Genomic DNA, 8,784 nt, shown 5'->3' on the forward strand with positions numbered 1-8,784 from the left:
GGACTACCCTGAGTCTCCTGGTTGTTAGGCTCGTGTGGTTCTACCGTCGACCTTCCTGTGGCAAGGTGGTCCTGCTACGTCGGCGTTTAGTTTTCCCTTTATTTATGGAACAGTTTAGTTTATGTTTCCCCTCCGCACTTTGATAAACATTTGGCTTGTAATAATGGTACTTTTACTCTCATTTATGTAATTCGTTTGAACACTGTGTTTTGTACCATTGATGATGTCGGTCCATGTGTGTGAATTTGAGATCCTGGCGCACATGTGATTTGGCACCCGAATGCTCTTTTACATCCGGGTGTGACAGAAGTGGTATCAAAGCCGTGTTGACCGTAGGATCACGCAGCCTAGCTAGGAACAGCCGTTTAGATTGACCCTTTTGGGTGGAATACACCATTGGATCTATTAACTACCTTACTAACCTGTCTCATTAGACTTTATCTATTAGCCTTATCTACTTACTTTTACTAACAGTTCAGTTTATTCACTTACTTCATGCATTTATTACCTTGTTATCATTTATTGCTTTCTATTTCTCATATTGCATTTATATTCTTGTTTCAACTTTTACTACTTGTTATTTGAACCTTTCTTTTATACCTTGTCATTTAATATCATTTTACTCACATTACCTTCTTGTTCCTTGTTTTTCATTTATTACTTGAGTTATGTTTTATTTCTGCCTTGACAATAAATTCCATTACCTTGTTTTCACTTTATACCTTCATTACTTGCTTTTATATCTTACCATAAATACCACCAAAGTTCATATTGTCCATCCATTGTATAATCTTGGTTCATCTTCATTACACATACACTTTTACCTTCATTTATGTTATTCATTTATCCATCATTGTCATGATCTATTAACCGTTTCCTGCATGTCTATGATCTTTTGTATAAGTAGATGACTCGCCATCTGACCTGCCGCAAGAGCTTTATTCGTTTCCGCCCCGTTCAAGCCGTGGAGTTCTCGTTGACTGGTCGCGTGGATAACATCGTGTTCTAGCCTAACCAGCACCTTGATGACGGTGATAACCTCCAAGACGCGGAACCCTATGAAGGACAGCAACCACCTCAAGCTCTGGTGGTGCATGGAAGGGCGCCTTGCTGGGCACCTGGAGGAGATGATCCCTTCGGTGATGATGACATGGATGATGATGATGATGATGATGATGAGGATGCACCTGGAGGACCTGGAGGACCCGGAGGACCCGGTGGACCTGGAGGACCTGGAGGTCAAGATGGACTTTTTGCTGCTGATGATGGGTGGATTGTGACAGTCTGCACAAGGGATGGTGGAGAGTGTTTCTTCCACAGCGAGCTGAAGCGTCTCCTTGACCAGCAGCTGGGACATGGCATGTTCTCAGTGGAGTACCGCAGTGAGCACTGGAGTCACCCAGACTACCCGGCGTATTGGAAGGTCTGGGCACACGTCGACAGGCCTAACCCGACGTTGAGGGCACTGAGGATCATGTCCATACATGAGGCTGTGGCTGAGAGGTCTACCCAGATGGCGGGCATTAATGATGCTGCTCACCAGGCTTTCTACGCATACCGTGATCACTTCTTCGAGGAGATCAGCCAGGATGAGCGCCGCTACTACCCTCGCCGTCGCCGTGGAGAGTTGGCGATGACTATTGCTTCCACCACTGATGAGCAAGACCCCCGCATGCACAGGACTGTCAAGCTGGTGGCGGTCATTAACACCGAGCTCAGCAGTTCACTAGTGGAGCTGAAGCAAGTCAGGAAGGAGCTGGACGACGCCAGGAAGAGGATAGCGCAGCTGGAGGCTCAGATCACTGGAGTGCCACCGCCTTCACCTAAGTGGCCTGCTTTCTCTCCGCCCCGTGAAGACCCAGCCTATGGACATGACAGCGCTCGTACTACTATAGAATAGGAGTTATTCCCAGCTTAGTAATAAATAGTGCCACGCTTAGGACGTTAGCACGATCTTAGTTATGCGAGTCAAGTGCTTAGTCGTTTGCTTAGTGTGCTTTGCTTGGTCTGTGTGAGAGCTTGATTTATTATTGTGTTAATGGTGTGATTTGGTTCTTTGTAATGAGTGCGATGAGTTGTGGGTTATGTCCACAACGCACCAAGAACAAGATTAAGTATTAAGTTTATTTGAGATAGTTTGGGTTATCATCGGTCTCCTTTATTTGTGCTTTATCATATTTCTTATCGCTTTATCTTATCAGTCTTACTTTATCATGATCAGTTCATTATCTATATATTACATCTGTTGTGAGTACTGTGTTTATCAACTGAGAAGGGAAAGTGACTATCAGCTGGTTCATACTTTGAGGAAAGATTATTACATTGCAGTTTACATTACAGCTCATGTTTACACATATGAACTACATCTGATTTTATTATATTATTTCTATACATCAGATGCCTGTCCACACCAGGAGCAACACCAATGGAGGAAACAATGGGCAGTCCAACAACAACAACAATGATCAAAGCGGGACTAATGCCAACCCTCCTCCTCCTGGGAATCAGCCCATGACCATAGAGCAGTTGATGACTATGCAGACTCAACTGATGCAAGGGATGGCTCATATTATGAACCACATGCAGCAGAACCAAAACCAGAATCAGAACCAACATCAAGGAGGTAACAACGCGTTTGCCCCACCTAGGGACAAGCGTGGAGAGTTCATGAAGGGACGTCCACCGTTCTTCTCCCACTCAGCTGATCCTATGCAAGCTGAGGATTGGCTTAAGGCAGTGGAGAAGCAGCTGGCCATTGCTCAGTGCAATGACAGGGAGAAGGTTCTGTATGGCTCTGGGCAGCTTCAGGGAGCCGCACAGGACTGGTGGGATTCATACTGCTTTGCACATCAGGACCCGGATACTATCACTTGGGATGAGTTCAAGGCCGCCTTCAAGACTCATCATGTGCCTGCTGGATTGGTGAAGCTGAAGAAGAAGGAGTTTCTGTCTCTGAAGCAGGGCTCCATGACAGTTTGTGAGTACCGTGACAAGTTCACTCAGTTGTCGCGGTATTGCCCCAATGAAGTGGAGAATGATGAAGACAAGCAAGACCACTTCCTGGAAGGTTTGAATGATGGTCTGTCCTACATGATGTCAAATGTCAAGTATGCCAGTTTCTAGGAGATGGTGGACAGGGCATTGGTGCTTGAGAGCAAGCGTCGTAAGATGGAGGACAAGAAGAGGAAGTATAACTCCTCTCAGCAGCAGGCTGGTGCCAGTCGTCCCCGTTACAACAACCAGCAGGGCCCTCAGTCTCGCCCTGCATATCAGTCAGGCAACCAAGGACAGCAGCAGAATGTCAGGTACAGCAACCCGAGTCAACAGACGAGCCAGCGCTACAACAACAACCAAGTGCAGCGCCCCGCTAGTCAGGCGCCTCGTCAGAATGCCCCAGCACCATCAGGCTCTCGCCAGAACTCCAACACTGTCCCAGCAAATCCCAATGCCAACCCCACCCCCACTGGAAATACCTGCTTCAAGTGTGGTCAGCTTGGACACTACGCGAATGCTTGCCCCCAGAGGCAGAAGAATAACAACAACAATGGAAGGGTGAACCATGTGAAGCTGGAAACTGCTGAGGAGGCTCCAGATGTGGTAGTTGGTATGTTTCTTGTCAACTCTTGCCCAGCTACTGTTTTGTTTGATACTGGAGCATCACATACTTTTATAAGTGCACAGTTTGTTGAGAAACATAGTATAGCCACCTGTACCATGCAAAACACCATGCTAGTTAAATCACCTGGGGGAAAGATGCATACTAATACTTTGTGTCCGGGAATGAGCATTAAAATAAGGGGGGTAGATTTTCCTGTCAATCCTATTGTGTTGGGTTCAGAAGGTTTAGATATGATATTGGGAATGAGATGGTTGTCCAAGTTTAAGGGTACTATTCAGTGTGCTGAGAAGACAGTGGCTCTAACAGCACCTAGTGGGAACAGAATTGAGGTCAGAGTTTCTATGTCACCTAGCAGTGAAGGAACAGTTTACCATGTGAGCAGTGGGTCAGTAGAAGACATTCGAGTTGTGAAAGAGTTCCCTGATGTGTTCCCAGAGGATTTGCCAGGTATGCCACCTGAACGTGAGATTGAATTTGTTATTGATTTATTACCTGGTACAGCACCCATATCTAAGAGACCTTATAGAATGGCTGTTAATGAGTTAGAAGAACTTAAGAAACAACTAAGGGAGTTACAGTCTAAGGGGTATATCCGTCCTAGTTCCTCACCTTGGGGAGCTCCAGTTATTTTTGTAGAGAAGAAGGATGGGACACAGAGGATGTGTGTAGACTATAGATCTTTGAATGAGGTCACCATTAAGAATAAATACCCTTTGCCTAGAATAGAGGACTTGTTTGACCAGTTGAAAGGAGCTTGTGTGTTTTCCAAGATAGACCTGAGGTCAGGTTATCACCAGTTGAGGATTAAACCTAGTGATATTCCAAAGACTGCTTTCACCACCAGATATGGACTTTATGAATATACAGTTATGTCTTTTGGGTTGACTAATGCTCCAGCTTACTTTATGTATCTGATGAATAAAGTTTTTATGGAGTATTTGGATAAGTTTGTGGTAGTCTTTATTGATGATATCTTGATCTACTCCAAGACTGAGGAACAACATGAGGAACACCTAAGACTTGTGTTGCAGAAATTGAGGGAACATCAGCTCTATGCCAAGTTGAGTAAGTGTGACTTCTGGTTGAAGGAAGTGTCTTTTCTTGGTCATGTCATTTCAAATGGTGGAGTTGCTGTCAGTCCGAAGAATGTGGCAGATGTTCTTAAGTGGAGTCCACCTCAGACTGTTGGAGAGATCAGAAGTTTTCTTGGAATGGCCGGTTACTATCGGAGATTCATTGAAGGGTTTTCCAGTATTGCCAAGCCCATGACTGCTTTATTAGAGAAGGGTAAGCCATTCAAGTGGAATGAACAGTGTCAGGCTAGTTTTGAGGAGTTGAAGAAGAGGTTGACTACTGCACCAATTCTGACTTTGCCTGATGTGACTAAAAGTTTTTCTATCTATTGTGATGCTTCCAAGCAAGGTTTGGGATGTGTACTGATGCAAGAGGGAAAGGTGATTGCCTATGCATCTAGACAGTTGAAGAAACATGAGGTGAATTATCCAACTCATGACCTTGAGTTAGCAGCTGTGGTCCATTCACTGAAGATCTGGAGACACTATATTCTGGGTCATAAGTGTGATATCTACACGGATCACAAGAGTCTGAAATACATCTTCACTCAGAATGACTTGAATCTGAGACAGAGAAGATGGTTAGAGTTGATCAAGGACTATGAACTGGAGATTCATTACCACCCTGGCAAGGCTAATGTAGTTGCTGATGCTCTGAGTAGAAAGAGTCAAGTGAATATGATGGAAGCCACGGAGTTACCGATGGAACTACTGGCAGAATTTGAGTATCTCAATTTGGGGTTTGTTGCTAATACCCAAGGTACTTCCATGGACATAGAACCAACTCTTGAGCAAGAGATCAGAAAAGGTCAGAAAGAGGATGAAGAGATCAAAAAGATACTTAAGCTGATAGAGGAAGGTAGAGCACCTGGATTCAAAGTTGATCAAGAAGAGATTGTTTGGCACAAGGACCGATTGTGTGTGCCTGATATTCAGAGAATCAAGGATGTGATATTGAAGGAGTGCCATGAATCTGCTTACTCTATTCATCCAGGAGGTACTAAGATGTATCAGGACTTGAAGCAAAACTATTGGTGGCCTGGTATGAAGAAAGATATTGGTGAATATGTGGCATTGTGTGACACCTGTCAGAGAGTGAAAGCAGAACATCAGAGGCCAGCAGGGTTGTTGCAACCGTTGAAGATACCTGAGTGGAAGTGGGATGAGATCAGCATGGACTTCATAGTGGGATTGCTGAAAACTCAACGAGGTTATGACTCAATATGGGTTGTAGTAGATCGATTGACCAAGGTAGCTCATTTCATACCGGTCAGAACTAACTACCGTGGAGATCAGTTAGCAGAAAAGTATATGGAACGGATTGTGTGTCTGCATGGAGTTCCTAAGAGGATTGTGTCTGATAGAGGTACACAGTTTACATCAAAATTTTGGGAGAAGTTACATGATGCTTTGGGAACCGAGCTCACATTCAGTACTGCTTATCACCCTCAGTCCGATGGTCAGACAGAGAGAGTCAACCAGATAGTAGAGGATATGCTTAGGTCTTGTGCTTTACAGTATGGAGATAGTTGGGATACTAGCTTGCCCTACGCTGAGTTCTCCTATAACAACAGTTATCAGACTAGTCTTAAGATGACTCCTTTTGAAGCCTTGTATGGAAGGAAGTGTAGGACTCCATTGTTCTGGAACCAGACTGGTGAAAGGCAAGTTTTCGGCCCTGATTCATTGAGAATAGCCGAAGAAAGAGTTTAGTTCATCCGACAGACTCTGAAGGCAGCTCAGTCTAGACAGAAGAGTTATGCCGATGTGAGACGAAGGGAACTTGTGTTCCAGGCAGGTGATTATGTATACCTGAAAGTGTCTCCGATGAGGGGTCTAAAGAGGTTCAATGTCAAGGGAAAGCTGGCTCCAAGATACGTTGGTCCTTTCAAGATTTTGGAGAGGAAAGGAGAAGTGGCTTATGAGCTTGAACTGCCTGTTAGTTTATCCAACGTGCACAATGTTTTCCACGTCTCCCAATTTAAGAAGTGCTTGAGAGTGCCTGAGGAACAGTTGCCACTAGAGGAACTGGATTTACAGGAGGATCTAACTTATGAAGAGAGTCCTATCAAAGTTCTGGACACAGCAGAGAGAATTACCAGGAGTAAAACTATCAGGATGTGTAAAGTACAATGGAAACACCATTCTGAGGAAGAGGCAACCTGGGAAGAGAAGATGATCTGAAGTCCAAATACCCTCATTTATTCTCTGGTTCATCCTAATCTCGAGGACGAGATTCTTTTAAGGGGGTAGGTTTATAACACTCCAAATTTTTGAAATTCAAATTTAGTTCAAATTTGATTTAATTTTGGCTCAATTTGAATTTTTAGGAAATATTAAATAATTTACAAAATTAAATAAAATTAAATATAAGGTAGAAAACTTGTTCGTATGCATTCATGCCGCTGCATTTATTTTTGTTTGATTTGTTTGCTGGTGCTTGTATTTATTTTGTTGGAGAAAGAATTAAATAGGAGAAGCAAATTGTTTCTGAAAATAAAAAAAAAGAAGAAAAGAAAAAGGGCAGCGCCTCCCCCTCGGCCCGCGACCGCGCGCGGCCCAAGCCGCTGCCGCGGCCCAGCACGCGCCCCGCAACCCTCCCCCCCTCTCCTCTCCCGCACGGCCCAGCAGCGGCCCAGCCGCAGGGCCGCAGCGCCCCCAGCCCGCCTGCCGCCCGCAGCCGCTGACAGTGGGGCCCGCGAGTGGGTCCCACCCGTCAGGCGGGGGCGTCTTCAACCTCCCGTCCGAATCGGATGGGGGAGCGCCGCGCCGCCTCCGCTCCGGTTTCCACGCCCGCACGCGAACCGAAGTTCGCTGCGCCCTATAAATAGCGCCGCCACTCGCCCTCGCGGGCCCCTTCGTACCCCGAGCCACCTAAAACCCTAAACCCTAGCTCGCGCCGCCGTCGCTCTCGCCGAGTTCGAGCCGCCGCCGTTGAGCCTCCCTCGCTGCCGTCGAGCTTCTCGTCGCCGCCGTCCGTTCGCCAAGGTGAGCAGCGCCCTGGATCCGCCTCGTCGTGCCGACCCCGCCAGCACCCTCGGCTCGGCCGGCCGTGCCCCGCAGCACCGCCGCCGCAAGCTCGCCGCGGCCGGCCATGGAGCGCCGCCGCGAACCGGCCTGCCCGACGCGGCCCCGCCGCTCGCCTGCCCGCGCGCGGTCCACCATGGACCGCGGCTCTACCGCCCGCACGCCCGGTCCACTGGACCGGGTCCACGCCGCCCCCGCACCTCTCCCCGGTCCACCATGGACCGGTGGACCCTCGAGCCCCCCCCGGTCCACAGCGCCGCCATGGACCGGGCCAACCGCCGGCCGCCACGTGGCCAGGACGGCCACGGCCCCCGCGCGCCCCTGCCGCTTTGCAGAAAAGCCCTCGGGCTTATTCAAAATTAACCCGCAGTCAGTCCTTTCAAAAGTATTTAAGTTTATGCCCTTAGTTTTTGCAGTTTAACCCCTGGCTCGGTTAGAATTTATTTATTTAATCCAAAATGAGTTTTAATTCAGTTTTAATTACGAAAAATAGTTTAGTTTATCTGCAGAAATGCCATTCAACTTGTTTTAGCCATAACTTTTGCATCGTAACTCCGATTTAGGTGATTCTGGTCGCTATGGTTTCGTTTCGTCGAGTAGATTACAGTAGTGCAGTTGCTTTCTGTTTTCGCATGCTTTGGTGTACTGTTTATGATTAAGTTTGTTTGCTTGCATGTATTGTTCCTATGATTGATGATTGTCGCGTATAGCCAACGAGACGTTCGTGAAGGAAAAGGTTCAGGATCCTGCTGAGTTCGAGCAACCCGACATCGATCAAGGCAAGTGCAGACACCATTTGATCATTTTGAACCTACTCATTAATGTCATTTACTTTATATGCATATGTACAATGAATGCAAACCCTAAGGACATGACTAGCTTTACTTATTATTCCTTGCTCACCTGGGGTTATGTATTTGGGTAGTCTAGGATATACTAGGTTTGCTTAGCTGCTCTACTCATCTTATGCACATGCCTAAACAAGTATTAATCTCTACTCAACTCGATGCTTAAATTGTGCTGAATCTTTGGTCACTACGGTGATGGCGATGTTGGATGCTTACG

Source organism: Sorghum bicolor, chromosome 9 (assembly GCF_000003195.3).
Source record: "Sorghum bicolor cultivar BTx623 chromosome 9, Sorghum_bicolor_NCBIv3, whole genome shotgun sequence".
Taxonomy (NCBI): Eukaryota; Viridiplantae; Streptophyta; class Magnoliopsida; order Poales; family Poaceae; genus Sorghum; species Sorghum bicolor.